This window comes from Monodon monoceros, unplaced genomic scaffold (assembly GCF_005190385.1).
Source record: "Monodon monoceros isolate NGI ecotype Baffin Bay Population unplaced genomic scaffold, NGI_Narwhal_1 Super_Scaffold_5, whole genome shotgun sequence".
NCBI classification, from domain to species: Eukaryota; Metazoa; Chordata; class Mammalia; order Artiodactyla; family Monodontidae; genus Monodon; species Monodon monoceros.
Window position 1 is genome coordinate 68,693,745 of NW_021703782.1, and position 17,152 is coordinate 68,710,896.

Genomic DNA, 17,152 nt, shown 5'->3' on the forward strand with positions numbered 1-17,152 from the left:
TACAGAGTGAAGTAAGTCAGAAAGAGAAAAACAAATACCGTATGCTAACACATATATATGGAATCTTAAAAAAAAAAAAATGGTTCTGAAGAACCTGGGGGCAGGACACGTATAAAGACACAGATGTAGACGATGGACTTCAGGACACTGGGATGGGGAAGGGTAAGCTGGGATGAAGTGAGAGAGTGGCATGGACATATATACACTACCAAATGTAAAACAGATAGCTAGTGGGAAGCAGCCGCATAGCACAGGGAGGTCAGCTCGGTGCTTTGTGACCACCTAGAGGGGTGGGATAGGGAGTGTGGGAGGGAGACGCAAGAGGGAGGAGATATGGAGATGTGTGTATATGTATAGCTGATTCACTTTGTTATTTAGCAGAAACTAACACACAATTGTAAGGCAATTATACTCCAATAAAGATGTTAAAAAAAAAAAAAAAGGCCAGTGAATGCTAATGAGGGAAATGCAATATGAGTGAAGGCCCCATCAACAGAGGAAGTTGCAGAGAGAAAGGCAGTAGCCTGGATGCTGAAGTGACCTCAGACTTAGGGGACCACACACTGGCTCTGTACTTGTTTCATCATGTCCCCCACCTCAGGCCCCTGGTCTAACTGCTATTCCTGCTCCTATTCCATGTTTATTTGATTCACTTTTTTGTATGTCCTAGGAGTGGGTGAACCTAGCCCTTTTCTCACTTTTGATTTCTTCTGGTTTGGGCTTTGATCTCTCTTTTGACAAATCCAATGGGCACACTCTCGTTCTGCTTCTCTTCCTCTTCCAACATGGCAATGAACTCCCTCCTGGACCATACTCTATAAAATCCTGCATATTCCATTACACTCTACCCCCTTTCTTTATATGATTTATCCCTGTTGACCTTATGTCATGCATTTGCTTCATTGCTCTTTGCTTTCTTCATTATAATGTATTATCCAAATGAGCAGGGACCTCATCTGCTTCGCCCATTTCTATGCTTTCACAAAGGTGTGCATTTAAGCAGAAACGAATGTTAGAAAATGGCAATTCATTAAATAAAAAGAATGGTACTGAAAATAAAACTCTGTTCAATATAGTAGATTCAAGTAATTGTATTAAAGATTAATAAATATGTAATACTAACATCTCAAAGAAAATATATAAAATACTAATAAATTAATCACACCAAAAAACAATTTTTTTAAAGGAAGCAAGAGAGATATGTGACCCCTACTTTCACTTGAACACTTAGATGCCATGGTAGGGCCATTATTGGCCTAATTTCAGTATTGTTGTATCTTGGAATAGGAAGGCCCAAGGAGAGGGAAAGAGAAGGGGGAACAGCCAGTTGGTGGAACAGTCAGAACACACACATTTATCGCTTACGTTCGAAGTCTTATATGGGCAGAGTTCATGGCGCTCCAAAACAATTATAATAGTAACATCAAAGATCACTGATTGCAGATCACCATAACAAATATAATGACAATGAAAAAGTTTGAAACAGTGCAAGAATTACCAAAGTTTCACACAGAGCCACACAGTGAGCAAATGCTGTTGGAAAAATTGTGCCAACAGACTTGCTCAATGCAGGGTTGTCACAAACCTTCAATTTGTAAAATAAAAGCATTATCTGTGAAGTACAATAAAGCAAAGCACAATAAAACAAGGTAAGCCTGTACAGCAGAAGTAATGGTGTGTCACTTCTGAGATTAGGTTACAAAAGTCTGCAGCTTTTATTTTTGGTGATCAGTCACTGGACTGCTCTGTCTCCCTACACTCACTGTGCGGGAAGCCATGTTGTAAGCAGCCCTGTAAGCCTCCTGTCAAGAGCCATGTGAAAGAGTTTCAAAGTGGATCTTCCACGCCCAGATTCAAATAAACATATTCCCATTGAACATCCTGACTGAAATCTCTTTAAGGACCCTGAGACAGAATCACCAGGTAAGCTGATCTTGGAGTCCTGACTCTCTGAAACTGCGCAATATGATAAACGTGTCTGGCTTTAAGCAAAGCTTTGGGGCAACTTTTTTTTTTTTTTTTTTTTTTTTTTTTTTTGCAGTACGTTGGCCTCTCACTGTTGTGGCCTCTCCCGTTGCGGAGCACAGGCTCCGGACGCGCAGGCTCAGCGGCCACGGCTCACAGGCCCAGCCGCTCTGCGGCATGTGGGATCTTCCCGGACCGGGGCACGAACCCGCGTCCCCTGCATCGGCAGGCGGACTCTCAACCACTGCGCCACCAGGGAAGCCCTGGGGCAACTTTTTACACAGCAATACATAACTGATTTACAATCCATTGCAATTCTTATTGTTACTGAAAGTCAATTTGTCCCATCTTCCCAGTGGAGGCCTCTTCGAATTGTCTCCTGAGTTATTTGAGATAATCCTAGTAGTCTTTAATAGTTCTTTTTCTAATGTGTGAAGATTTTCCAGGGTTTTCTTATACATTGCCTGCTCTAACTTCCTGGTGGTCCAATGGTTAAGATCCCACGCTTCCAGTGCAGGGGGCACGGGTTTGATCCATGGTTGGGGAACTAAGATCCAACATGATGCGGGGCACAGCCAAAAAAAGAAAAAGAAAAAGAAAAAAAGCATGGGTTAAAAAAAAAAAATTAGCGGGCTTCCCTGGTGGCGCAGTGGTTGAGAGTCCGCCTGCCGATGCAGGGTACACGGGTTCGTGCCCCGGTCCGGGAAGATCCCACATGCCGCAGAGCGACTGGGCCCATGAGCCATGGCCGCTGAGCCTGCGCGTCCGGAGCCTGTGCTCCGCGGCGGGAGAGGCCACAACAGTGAGAGGCCCGCGTACTGCAAAAAAAAAAAAAAAAATTAGCTATTTCTCCAAGAAGTCCTGGTTTATTTTATTCAGAATGGTCTTGAAAAAGACCACAGTCTGGGTGCCATGGGTGCTTGGTTGGTCATTATTTCTACCTCTTTTCCGTAAATAGATTTATTTACTATTTATCTAGTGAGTTCATACTTAAATTTCCAATTCATATTCAGGATTAAAGATTTTTATTTAAGTTCTTTTATATTAAATCTGATTCTTTTCAACTACATGAAGAATCTTAGTCCTCAAAGACAGAGACAACAAAATTAAATATCCATTAATTAGTCATTTGCTTTATTCCACATAAACACACAACAGTCTCAGAAAACAACTCCAATACTATAACCAATCATTATGATTTCTGAAAACCATTTGAAAAACTTTTGCATACGCTACCATACTTTTCTCCTTTTTAAATACTTGTACCATGTCTACATTCTATGATCAGGTAATCATTTTTAATGATTAAACTTTTTTAATATTCACATGTTAGTTCTAGAACTAACCATACAGTATATTTGATGCCTACCACCAGTACAATGATATGATAGGGTCTTTCATATCATTTTGGTTGGTAAGTTGTTCTTTAGTAGATTACTCAGGGAAAGCTCAGGAAAACAGTATTCTCTAAATCCTTGCATGTTGCTAACAGTTTATGCCCTTCATACTTGATGGTCAATTTTGTTGGATATAAAAGCCTCAGTTCACATTTTCTTTCACTGAATATCTAAAATGTGTTACTTAAGTTCCTTTGGAATAGATTACTGTGGTCAAAATGTCTGATGATAATATGATTTTCTTTCTCTTATACATCACATGCTATTTTTTTTCCTAGATGAAAAAATTTTTTCTTTATTTTTTTAATTTTTAAAAAATATTTATTTATCTCTGGCTGCATTGGGTCTTCATTGCTCCTCGCGGGCTTTCTCTAGTCGCGGCGATCAGGGGCTACTCTTCCTTGTGGTGCATGGGCTTCTCGTTGTGGTGGCTTCTCTTGTTGCAGAGCATGGGCTCTAGGCACACGGGCTTCAGTAGTTGTGGCATGCGGGCTCTAGAGTGCGGGGTCAGTAGTTGTGGTGCATGGGCTTGGTTGCTCCATAGCATGTGGGGTCTTCCTGGACCAGGGCTTGAACCCATGTTCCCTGCATTGGCAGGCGGATTCTTAACCACTGTGCCACCAGGGAAGCCCTTGTTCTTTAAACTTCAGCAATTTTACCAGAATATGACTTGGTCACAGTTATTCTAAGTCAGTGTTCTCAGATATTCAATGTACTCTTTCAATACTTATTTCAAATATTTTTATTTCAGGAAATCTTATAAAAATTACACCTTTTACTATTTGCTCTGTTCTCTTAGGTTTTCTTCTTCAGGGACTCCTATGACCCACATGTTGAAACATCTTTGCCTATCTTCAATACTTACGGGTTTTTCTCAAATACTTTTCCCCCTTTTTCTTCTCCTTTTTCTATTTTTTTAAAAATTTCCCATTATTATTCCATTTTTATTAAGGCATTATTTGCTGTGTTTATTTACTCTTTTGCCTCTTCTAGTTTAGTCATTAATTTTTTTTCTTTTATTCTAATTCTTTCTTGAGTTCTGTCACCTGATTTCTGAATTTTTCTATTTCTGTTTCATATTGCTCATTCGTGTCTTTTATCATTTCCCTATTGTCTATTAATTTGTTTTGAGATAGTTATAGTTTTAAATCATTACATTATTTTTAATCATGTTTACATGATTACACTATTTTAATCATGTTTTTCTGATTAAATGCTTTCATTTTCTGTAAGGATATTACTCTGATCCTTATTCTCTTTTTTTGCACATAGTAATTTTGTGTGAGACTTGAATACTTGAATACTTTTCTGTTACTCATTTTATGTAAAATTAAGTCTCCTGAGATTTTAGAAGGAGAGGAAGTTCAGGATAGTTGGGGGTTTTTTTGTTCTTGTTTTTGTCTTCACAGAGCTCCCTCTTTTATAGGTTTTCATGTAGTGTGCAGAAATATGGTGTCTCACTTTCTGAGGTTTCCTGGCTCTACACCATCTCCCACTTGTATCTGGACCTTCTCTTTCCTCTTCCTCTGTTTTCCCCTCTTGCTCAATTTTGTTTTCACTCCCAGCAGGTTTTCCCCTGTTTGAGCTCTTCTGGGAAGAAGCCCTAGAGGGTCCATTTCAAGAGTCGATAGGGGTGGACTCACTAGTCCTTTATGCTTTATCACAAGGCCACCTGCCCTCACTCACGGGTAGTAGTGTCCGAGTAGTGACACTGAGTAGCATCAGCTGATGTTCTCAAAGTGCCCACTGCACTTTTCAGTGATTACCTGTTGGTTCCTTTGAGTTTCTCCTGTTCTCAGTCCATCTGCCACTCCATTGCTTCTGTCTGCTATCTCCCACATAGATGATAATGACATACACAATCTGGTTGTTGATGATTTCTCTCTACCTGGTTGTACTTGGGGGTTCCTAGAGTTGTCATTTAGTTTTGTATTTATTCTTCTTGGTGTTCTCTGAGCTTCTGGATCTGTGGTTTGGTGTTTATCATTAATTTTGGGAAAGTCCTAGTCATTTTTTCTTCAAGTATTTCTGTGCTCCTCCCTTTCTTCTCCTTCTGGTATTCCCATTGCACATATGTTACACATTTTCTAATTGTCCCACAGAATTGAATATCTGTTCTGTCTTTTTCATTCTCTTTTTCTCTTTGCATTTCAGTTTTAGAAGTTCCTATCAACATTTCTTCAAAGAAGAGCTGTTGGGTTTCAGTTTGTTCAGCTTTTTTCTTGTTGTGGCATTGGGAGAGAAAACTTCTAATCTCCTTACATGCCGGACTAGAAACTGAAGTCTACTTAGTTCTGTTGTAAATTTTGTTCACGCGTTTTTTGTTTTGCCATATATTTTATATGTGGGGGTTTAGGAGGGTCAAAAAATATACAGACACTGCTATCCTCTCAAAATCAGAAATAATGTTTAATAATAATAAAGTAAGAGGCATTTGGCACTAAGTAATTCAATGTTACAACTTCAGCTAAGTTTCTTGGTTTAAAAATGATTTAATAAACATTTAATTATAAATTAACAAGCAGGGACTTCCCTGGTAGTCCAGTGGTAAAGAATCCGCCTTCCAATGAAGGCGACGCGGGTTCAACCCCTGGTCGGGGAACTAAGATCCCACATGCCATGGGGCAACTAAGCCCACGTGCCACACTACTGAGCTTGTGTGCCTCAACTAGAGAGCCTGCATGCCACAAACTACAGAGCCCACACTCTCTGGAGCCCGTACCACAACTAGAGAGAAGCCTACGCCCCACAACGAAGAGCCCTCGTGCCACAACTAAGACCCGACGCAGCCAAAAATAAATAAAAATAAATTTAATAAATAACTACTATATTTTAAAAATTCTGAAAAAGTTAAAAAAAATAAATTAACAAGCAAAAGACAAGAACTCCCTTAGTAAAAAGCAGAAAATATATTTACAATCAGGCAATTTATAGAAGAAAGTGAAATAAACATGAAGATTTTGAAACTCATTAGTAAACAATCGAACACCTATTAGAACAACAATGAAATATCAATTTTAACCCTGTTAGTCTAGCAAAAACTAGAAAACTGGGTAATACTAAGTGCTGATAGGGTTGTAGTTTATAGAAACCCTGACACAGAGCCTAGAAAGGTTTTGTTTTGTTTTTTTATTTTATTTATTTATTTTTGGCTGTGTTGGGTCTTTGTTGCTGTGCACGGGCTTTCTCTAGCTGCAGCAAGCAGGGGCTACTCTTTGTTGCAGTGTGTGGGCTTCTCATTGCAATGGCTTCTCTTGTTGCAGACCACGGGCTTTAGGCACATGGGCTTCAGTACTTGTGGCATGCGGGCTCAGTAGTTGTGGCTCATGGGCTTAGTTGCTCCCCGGCATGTGGGATCTTAGTTCCCTGACCAGGGCTCGAACCCGTGTCCCTTGCATTGGCAGGTGGATTCTTAACCACTGCGCCACCTGGGAAGTCCCCTGGAAAGGTTCTTACAGGCAGACTTTTTTTTTTTAAGTGAAAGAGACTTTATGGGGGGGCGGGTGGGGGAGAGGGAATGTGTGCATAAACTAATGCCAGCATTTTGCAGTGAAATCTGGTACTTCTTAGTCAAATTAAATAGATGCATATCCTGTGATCCAGCAATGCCATTCCAGGAGATACATCCCAAGTAAACTCTCAGGCTAGATGTATGAAGAAACAATATGAGATTGTGCTATTGGTTTCCATCACTGGAGATGTAAATAGGTGAAACGTGGTGAATTCACATCATGACGTCTTACGTAGCAATTAGAAAAAACAGATCTATAGCAATATGCATAGATCTTTAAAACCTGAACGCTTAGTGAAAAAGGTAAGAACCCAAATTGAGATCCATAACGCATTACAGCATATATAAATGTTTTAAACACATGCTAAAAAACAAAAAAATATATACATTTTACAAAAACTGATACAAAAAGAGAACATACATTAACCAAATTAGAATGGCTGCTGTGACAGTAATGACAATAGGAAAGGAGATAAAGAGGAACACAATAAATAAATCGATTTTTTTTTAAAAAAAAGAACAAGATCTTATCAATGATGATAAATTTCCTTAAACTGAGAAGTATATCAACTCATTTCTCCACATCTGAATTTCCATAATGTTTTAAAGTAAACTTAAATATTGTCTCTCAAAACCTGTACTTCTTGAGAATACCTCAAACCACAAAGTACTATTTATCTTCCTTGTCCTATTAGCATCTCCTCTAATTATTTTCCATTCTTTGACTTCCTCTTTTAGCAGCATTTCTAACCTCATAACTTTTTATTCATCTGACTCATTCATTTATTTACTCAATAAGTATTTAAGTGTCTACTCAAATATTAAGTGTACATAAAGTATTGTTGGGCACTAAGAGGATATTCGGGAAATGTCTTATGATCCCTTTTTCCGGAACGTTTATTCTAATGGTGGGTGTAAAGCATTAACCCATGAAACAGCTCAAAACAGTCCAAGGCAGTACTGATTTAGTGTCTAAAAATGAGAGGTGAATGTTAACATGTGATGGGGTCCAGAGAAGAGATCAGTGAGGATTGGGGTAGATGGGAAAAATCTGTCGAAAGCGTCAAGGTGCAGGACATCCCTGGCACTCCAGTGGTTAAGACTCCAAGCTTCCACTGCAGGGGGCATGGATTCGATCCCTGGTCAGGGAACTAAGATCCTGCATGCCGTGCGAGGTGCAGCAAAAAAGAGAAAAAGAAAGAGTCTAGGTGCATTGGATCTTTTTTTTTTTTTTTGGCTGCGTTGGGTCTTTGTTGCTGAGTGTGGACTTTCTCTAGTTCTCCATTGCAGTGCGCAGGCTTCTCCTTGCGGTGGCTTCTCTTGTTGCAGAGCACAGGCTCTAGGCACCCAGGCTTCAGTAGTTGTGGCACACAGGCTCAGTAGTTGTGGCTCGCAGGCTGTGGAGCACAGGCTCAATAGTTGTGGTACATGGGCTTAGTTTTTCCGCGGCATGTGGGATCTTCCCGGACCAGGGCTTGAACCCATTTCCCCTACATTGGCAGGCAGGTTCTTAACCACTGCACCACCAAGGAAGTCCTGTGCACTGGGTCTTATATAATGAGTAGGGGGTAGAGAGAGAGAGAGAGAGAGAGAGGGAGAGAAGAGCATTCCAAGCAGGGATATGTCTTTTTACAAGGCACAAAATTAAGACTGAATAAAGCATAATCAGAAAGCATAAAACTAGAGGGTAGGAACTGAGGTAAGGAATTAAGGGCAATAAGATTAAACCAGGGGCTTCCCTGATGGCTCAGTGGTTAAGAATCTGCCTGCCAATGCAAGGGACACGGGTTCGAGCCCTGGCCCGGGAAGATCCCACATGCCGTGGAGCAACTAAGCCCGTGCGCCACAACTACTGAGCCTGCAAGCTACAACTACTGAGCCTGCAAGCCACAACTACTGAAGCCTGCACGCCTAGAGCCCGTGCTCTGCAACAAGAGAAGCCACGACAATGAGAAGCCCACGCACCACAACAAAGAGTAGCCCCAGCTCACCACAACTAGAGAAAGCCTGCACACAGCACCGAAGACCTAACATAGCCAAAAATAAATAAATAAATAAATTTATAAAAAAGATTAAGCCAGCAGAGAACAAATTACAGAGGACTTGAAGGTCTAACCTAGTAATCTTGATTTTATACTGTAGGTAGCAGGAAGCTTCTGGAGGTTTTTTGATTTGAGAACTGAATAGATTTTTCTGTGTTATATTATCACATGAAATCTTTCACCAAATACTGCTCAGGATCATAGCTCTCTTTCTGTCCAGTCCCACAAAGACAGACCTTGTCCAAGATCGGTCCAGTGAACTACTACAACCCCTTCATTGCTCCCCTCCCTCCCCGACTTGCTGCCTTTTTTCCTTCACTTCTTCCACTTCTTCAACTTCATAACTTGACCTCATTCCATCAGAGTTTGGGTTAGGTGTGTTTCCCCAGCATCCTATGCTTGCCTCTACCACATTAGTTGATCATTATTTTATTCATCAAATATTTAGTGACCCCCTACTGCCTTCTAGGCTGAACCCACAGTAATGAGCAAAAACAGAACCAAACCCTGCCCTCATGTAGACTAGAAGCAGAGAGAGAAGCTATCATATGTTGGAATCCTATTTTTCACCGTAGAATGTATTGCGCTGCATTTCAACTGAGCTCAGAGTGTCCCGCACTTTGTAGATGCTCAATAAATGTTTACTGAATGAATGAATGTGAAGACGCTTGGAGAATCCTACTCATACGGCCACAAGCCTTATCATCAGTCTTGGATTGATAATGGCAATCTCATCCCTTCTCAGAACTGCTTATTACATAAAAACGTAAACTCTAGGTCAAAGGTCGGCAAACTTTTTCTGTAAAGTGCTAGCTAGTAAATATTTTAGGCTTTATAAGCCATATAGTGTCTGTCACAGCTACTCAGCTCTGCTATGGTTGTGCAAAAGCAGCCATAGGCAATATGTAAACAAATGAATGTGGCTGGTTCCAATAAAATATTATTTATAAAAACAGGTGGTGGTCTGGATTTGGCACACAGGCCCTTGTTTGCCACCCTGTGCTGTAGATCAGGGGTCTCCAACCCCAGAGCTGTGCACTGGTACGGGACCACGGCCTGTTAGGAGCGGGGCCGCACAGCAGGAGGTGAGCAGCTGGCGAGCAAGCAAGTGAAGCTTCATCTGCCGCTCCCCGTCGCTCCCTGTCGCTCGCATTGCCGCCTGAACCATCCCCCACCTGTGGAAGAATTGTCTTCCATGAATCCGGTCCCTGGTGTCAAAAAGGCTGGGGACTGCTGCTGTAGATGATGTCACTTCTGTCAATTTTTCAGGACCGCCTTCATGCCTAGTCCATACTCTGTTCTTTAGTCAGGTAAATTTACTTGCTACACCCAACAGCTGAGTTCCCCCTTAAACTCATGTCTGACACCTGTAATTGTGGTACTGTGAAAGAGTATATAATTTGGAGCTCAAAAGACCTGCTTTATTTATTGATTGACCTTTTGCCAAGTTACTTTAGCATTATTGAACCTTTATTTCCTCACGGTAAATGGAGTTGGTTTTTTTTTTTAATCCTGATTATGAAGATCAAGTGCGAAATGTATATTGAGAACTGAACACAATGCTTACAAAGAGTAGACAGTTCACAAATATGCCCCCCCCACATCTTTGCCCAGTTATGTTCTTTTCCTCTTTTAAATCAAGTCATCAGATATTTATGGAGGATCTACAGTTTCAGGTGCCTTTAAAACTATTCTAAATCCTCCCTGATATCCCTCTTGACCACTGGGTCTCCAAATTGCATATAACACAATACACCTGGGAGCCTAAAAGTACCAATGGTTGAGTCCCAACACTAGGTATTCTGATACAAGTCTTATAAAGAGTGGCCTGAGCATCAGAATTACCCACAGATAATTTCAGTATAGAGCAAATTTGAGAGTCACTGCTCCAGACAGGACTCTGGGTTCAATCAATTCAGAAGCTCTCTTCTTCCATCTTTCCAACTGCCTTCTCTTTAACAGGTAGTACCTGTACGCACACCCTTATAGAGTTAGAATTGATTGAGTTCTCCCAGCGATTACTTACTCATATTTGGCTATATTTATGTTAAGGAAAGAGGAAAAAAGAGTATCAAGTAATTCTCTTACCTTGCATTTGACATTTGTTGTTTAATTATCAGGAATCCATTCCCCTTTCTTGCGGCAACAACCTTGATTTTTATCTGGGGATCCTCCTCTCCCCACTCTCAGTTTGCTTGGCCTGCTTGAGGCTTTATTCCTGGCCCCTAGAAGCTCATGAAGCCAGTACACTAACATCCTGGTTTCAGTTACTGTTGGTCCACTCTGAGCAACTGTCACGGTTTAGTTTTCTAGGATTGCTGAAAGACACTCGCTTTTTCTCTGCTGGATTGGAACCTGAAAGAATATGGTTCTTGGAGATTCTGGCAGCTATTTTATAACCTCAAAGAGAAAGCCTGTCTGAGAACAGAATAAGAGAAAGAGAGACAAGACAGACAAAGAGAAAGATATCACTTTGTGCCACAGTGTCTAGCTATTTCTCAAGCCAGGTGCACCATCAAACTGCTATATGAGCCAATAAATCGCCTTTGCTTCCGCTTCTGCTTCTGCCAATTTTAGTCAGATATTCTATCACTGGCAACCAAAAGAATCCCAAACTGATACAGTCTCCTCTCATCTCCCTCAGAACCCAATTTACCAGCCATACACACAGAGATTACGTGCCAGAGTCGATCACCAACCATTCGTTCAATAAATGTACTGAGTGCCTATTGTATACGACGCTCAGCCTAGGAGGAGGGATTATAGTAGTATGCCATCATTAAGAACTGCACAAAATTTTGTGGGAAGAATACTCAACAACAATGCCATCCTACTGTGTGTGAGGCCCTGTGCTAGGTATTGAGGACAGAAAGGATCATAAGACAGCGTCTGTATTCTCCAGGGTTTGCCATCAAATTGGAAAGATGGCATGCACATAAAAAGCTAAGCAGCAATCTGGGATGTTAGATGCACGGATTCCTGAAGATGGATGTCAAACGCAAAGTAAGATGCCTCGGCAGAAAATCTTAAATAAGCACAGGAACCACGACATTTTCATTTCCCTTTGAACCCAAATTAGCTAGAAAAGGGAAGGAAAGTGTTACAAAAAGTAGAAAAGAAGAGGAAGTAACATGAAGGGAAGAGAGAGTAGAGGCTTTGAAAGTTGTTCTAAATATTTTTTTAATTAAAACAATAACTCATTTTGTGGATTTTATCTGCTTGAAAATCAACTGTGCTAATTTTTTAAAAATTTAAATATTACGTAAATCTCTTCATTCATTTATTCGACACTGTCACGTGCCTGTTACGTGCCAGACACTATTATAAACACTGAGGTTTTAGAATTAAATTTAAAAAGTCCCTACCAGTTACATTCTAATATCTACAAGGTAGAAAATAGACTTTCTCATTCAATCCCCAAAAATGGCGACTCTAAATGATTCGGTAAATACACATACAGACATTGTAAATATAGATACTGGTTTATCTGTTTTTACCAAAAAATGAGAATACTGTACACTATACCTACTAACTCACTATTTTTTTTGAAACTTGCTTTTTAAAAAAATAACTTAGAAATATTATTTGGACTGCCTTCATGTTAATAAATATAGATTCACCTCATTCTTTTTTACAGGTTATGCAGTATGCCATTGTCTTTAACCGCTGTTCTGTTCATTAACATTTAGTTCTTTCCAGGTTTTCACAATGATGAGCAATGTTGTTGTAAAAAACAGGTGGCATTTTCCATAATTTTTCAAACACTCAGAAGAAAAGTATTAATTACAGTTCTCCAAAATGGAAAGGTTTCGTTCATACTGGGAAAGAGGTGAATTAAATTCCTTTCAGATAAAGACCATCTTCTATTTCCTTTTTAATTCGTCATTGACATATTGAGTACTGAATAAAGTTTTACACAAGTGACTAGAAGATATCTTCTAAAATCCATTAATGTAAGTGCAGACTTAAAAATAAATAATCAATAGCTAATTCCATAAAGTGTTCTATGTGCCCAGGACTATTCTAGGCCTCAAAACGAGAAATTCTGTATTTTTCTTGAAATAAAAGGTCACCACAATTGAAATGGGCAAGAACAGAGTCTTGCCCAGTACTCTTCTAATGAAAGCACTTCTATTATACCCAAATATCATTTTCCTTTTCCAGAAAGACAATAATTGAAATATCATTATAGGTTTAATTTATAAAATTGTTATGACTACTTCAAATAGATTTCAAGAAACAAGAAAAAAATCATCTTGCTAAATAAAAACAGACAGCTAATATATTTCTATTAGAATTATTTGACCTTTGAAGTCTGCCGCCAGATGTTCCATCCAGTTCCACCTTGGCTATTTCCAATAATCAAAATTATTTATGTCTTTTTGTTCACAAAAAATTGTTTCCAGTCTATTTACTGAACAGTCCAACATTCCATTAATGCAGAAAGACATTTCAATAACAGTTCAATTAACTAAATAAACTGTATAATTAATAGAAATGATTTTTTTTAGGAGGAAAATGAAACAATTTTGTTTGGCATGTATACCTAATGTATGTTTTAAATTCTTGGTTTTGGCCTGTGATCACTTAAAAACAACCTCCAAACACATCTAAATGGTTAACTATAAATGCAAGATTACGCCTTTTGCATTTTATGGTGTATAAAATCTAGCATAAGAGAAAATAAACCCAAAGAGGTCCAGTCACTTACCCTCTTCATAACCACAGCCAGGGTAAACTTCACTCAGCCTTCAGCCATTGAATTTTATCCTGAGGTTCCCATCTACCACACAATCAGATAAACCCCAATTTGTGGGAGCAACTAATGGAAATTGTGATGTAAAAAGAATTGCCAAACGAATTTCCATGTGCTTAACCTGAAAGGGAGAAACTGCAAAGTGAACTGAGAAAAAAAAGTTTTTTAGCTGCTTCTAAACCCAAGGGGCTGATTTCACTTCTAGTGAACTTGTGACTAAGATTGCCTGGTCGGGAAATGATTAACACTCATGTTGTCGTCATCTGCTTGAGCTCTCCAGCTGCAGGAAACTGGCTGAGGGAACCGTATCAATCCTGGGAATGTGTGCTGTGAATACACTGTCCTCCTGAGCTGCCATTTAGTTATTTTAAATAAAAATGTATTTAAAACCTCTGCCAACTTCGTTAGTGGTTATTTTATTAAAACTATTATTATCAAACATTTTATTTTTCATTTTTTTACCACCCCCTTAAAGGAAAGATCATCACTTAGATCCTTTTTCTTTAAATTCCAAAGTTTTATAAGTAACATTAGCAATACCTCTGTGTTCTCTCAGCCTTGTTTCTCTTCCCAGCCATGCTTGTGTCTAAAGCTTCAGTGTCCTTTTGAACTGCCAGTTTTCAACTCATCTGGAAAACAGGGGCATGAAAAAATGAGGAGTTAATAGGTGTACATAATTTGGAGGCATTAGATAGCCATCAAAGGATCTTCTGTTCTTTAAAATGATTGTCGTGAATAGCATCTACTACCTGATGAGTCCTTCATAAATATTTGTAGAAGAAAAGAAAAATCTCATCTAAATATGAGAAAGAAATGGAGGAGATTTATTTAGATAAACTTCTGTGCAGTATTTGTGAATAGGAGCCTGAGATGATATTGCAAATGCATGGCTTCTCTAAGGAGGGCTTTCACTCCAACAACAGGGAGTAGTAAATGGTGCATTTCAGGTCAAATGGCCAAGGAAAGTTGAAACTGGGTTTCAAATACAGTGCTGAGTAAAGAGTTTAAGAACTAGTTGTCAGTTGTGTTTATTACACTATAAACTTCATTCTTCTCATAGCCTTAGGTTGCTGATTCAGGAGTAGATTGATGACTCAAGAGTTCATATCACCCTGCCTGAGGTATTTTCCATGAATTGTCAAGTTCCTTTTAGGAACTCAGTTGCATCACCACCAAAGAAAGCAGGTTTGAACTGTTTCAATGCTATAAAACAATTCCAAACAAATTCAACTAGTTTTTCCCTTTGCACCTTTATACTGTTTTTGTCTCTGAAAAATAACAGGCACTCTGAGTTTCAAATATTCTTTGCATGCCTGCATGCTGCGCACTTTACAGTCCTAACTACCACACCTTCACTTTATTTTGCTGGGCCACAAGAAACAGCTAGGAAGTTGAAGGAAAATGCCTCCTCCCCACCCCCCGCACCAAGCTTTAAGCCATCTTAGTTGTTTATCATTATAACAGTGCCTGGATCATAATGAGCACTGAATAATCATTTGTCATTATTATTCAGTTGTACAAAAGAATAGTGTCCACAAGCATACGAAAAAAACAAAAAGCAAAAACAAACAAACAACAACAAAAACAAATCTTCCAGAACTGAAGTTCTTAACCTAGATTTTAAGGGAACCAGAGGTTCTGGGAACACCCTGAACTATGTGTAAAATTTACAATTGTGTGCATTTTTCTGGGGAAAACGTGGTTAGGATTCATCAGATCCTTAACTGAATGAGTCAATAACACACATAGAAAAGGGCAAGAAACACCACCTCAGAGAAACATTAAAAATATGTAGTCTCAAAAGAGAGAGGACCAAAATAAGAAAGAGGTGAAATTATAACTAACATCACAGAGATTAAAAAAAAAATCATAAGAGAATACTACCATCAGTTATATACCAACAAGCTAGACAACCTAGAAGAAATGGATAAATTTCTAGAAACATACAATCTTCCAAGACTGAATCAGGAAGAAATAGGCAATCTGAACAGAACAATCACTAGTAGTGAAACTGAGTTAGTAATCAAAAACCTCCCAGCAAACTAAAGTCCAGGACCAGATAGCACCACAGGGAAATTCTACCAAACACATAAATAAGAGCTAATATCTATCTTTTTCAAACTATACCAAAAAAACTGAAGAGGACGGAATATGCTCAGATTCATTCTATGAGGCTACCATTACCCTGATACCAAAACCAGACAAAGACACTACAAAAAAAAGAAAATTACAGGCCAATATCTCTGGTAAACACAGATGCAAAAAAACTCATCTAAATATTAGCAAATCAAATCCAACAATATATAAAAAGGATTAGGGACTTCCCTGGTGGCACAGTGGTTAAGAATCCGCCTGCCAATGCAGGGGACATGGGTTCGATCCCTGGTCCAGGAAGATCCCACATGCCATGGAGCAGCTAAGCCCATGCGCCACAGCTACTGAGCCTGTGCTCTAGAGCCCGCTAGCCACAACTACTGAACCCATGTGCCACAACTACTGAAGCCCGTGTGCCCTAGAGCCCGTGCACCGCAACTACTGAGCCCATGTGCTGCAACTACTGAAGCCTGCATGCCTAGAGCCCATGCTCCGCAACAAGAGAAGCCACTGCGGTGCGGTGCCAGCGCACCGCAACGAAGAGTAGCCCCCGCTCACCCCAACTAGAGAAAGTCCGTGCACAGCAAAAAAGACCCAACGCAGCCAAAAATTAAAAAATAATAAATAAACAAATTTATATATATAAAAAAAGAAACTTTCAGGGAAGGATTATGTTACCTCCATAATATGGCAAAGCCCAATATTAGCTATTTTGAGTGACATACAATATCACTACCTATTTTTATTATATTACGAGGTTACTATAATTAAAGCATAATAAACACACATGAACAGATGATCACAGTTCATGTTCCTTTGACTCTGAGAGTCAGTTAATGATAGCCATACTCATGATATTACAAAGTTAACTAGACCTAAATGATAAGAAAATGCAAGCACCTGAAACCAGCATTACTTTTACGTGGTCAAAGCAAATATCCCTCTTCATGCTTTAATTTGATATAGGTGCAATAACGCTAATGCCAGCATTAGGCATCATCCTAAGATGCTACTTGAGTCCTACCTGAGATGATTTCATCCTCACCCAGACTGGGGAGCTGGTGCTGAGTTGCAGAGAAGTCCCTGAGTAATGTAACTCTTCATATCTGACATTTGAGCAGAGAGAAGGAATCCCATCTGGGTTCAAAAGAAACAGGGAAGGCAGGACACTGGGACAGGGAATGAAGCCTAGAGCTGGAAACTGAACTCAAGCAGGAAATATCTCAGACTGGAAGAACATACACTGCTCCATCTACCCTCATAGCTACTGGGCGACTCACAGATCACTGTGGTAACTCAGTCTCTGCAGGATGGTAGAGACCGCTCCTTCTCCTATATTTTCCCACCCTTTCTAGAAAGATGCCATCAGGTTTATCAACTTCTATCC

General features: G+C 39.5%; 1 protein-coding gene across 1 annotated transcript in view; it reads right to left on the reverse strand.

Annotated features, from left to right (window-relative positions):
- Nucleotides 1-17,152, reverse strand: part of TRPM6 (transient receptor potential cation channel subfamily M member 6) — a 201,695-nt gene that overhangs the window by 164,479 nt on the left and 20,064 nt on the right. The window contains exon 3 of the mRNA XM_029202947.1: nucleotides 14,212-14,300. The gene's annotated coding sequence lies outside the window, so the exon portion shown is untranslated. The remainder of the gene's footprint in view (nucleotides 1-14,211; nucleotides 14,301-17,152) is intronic.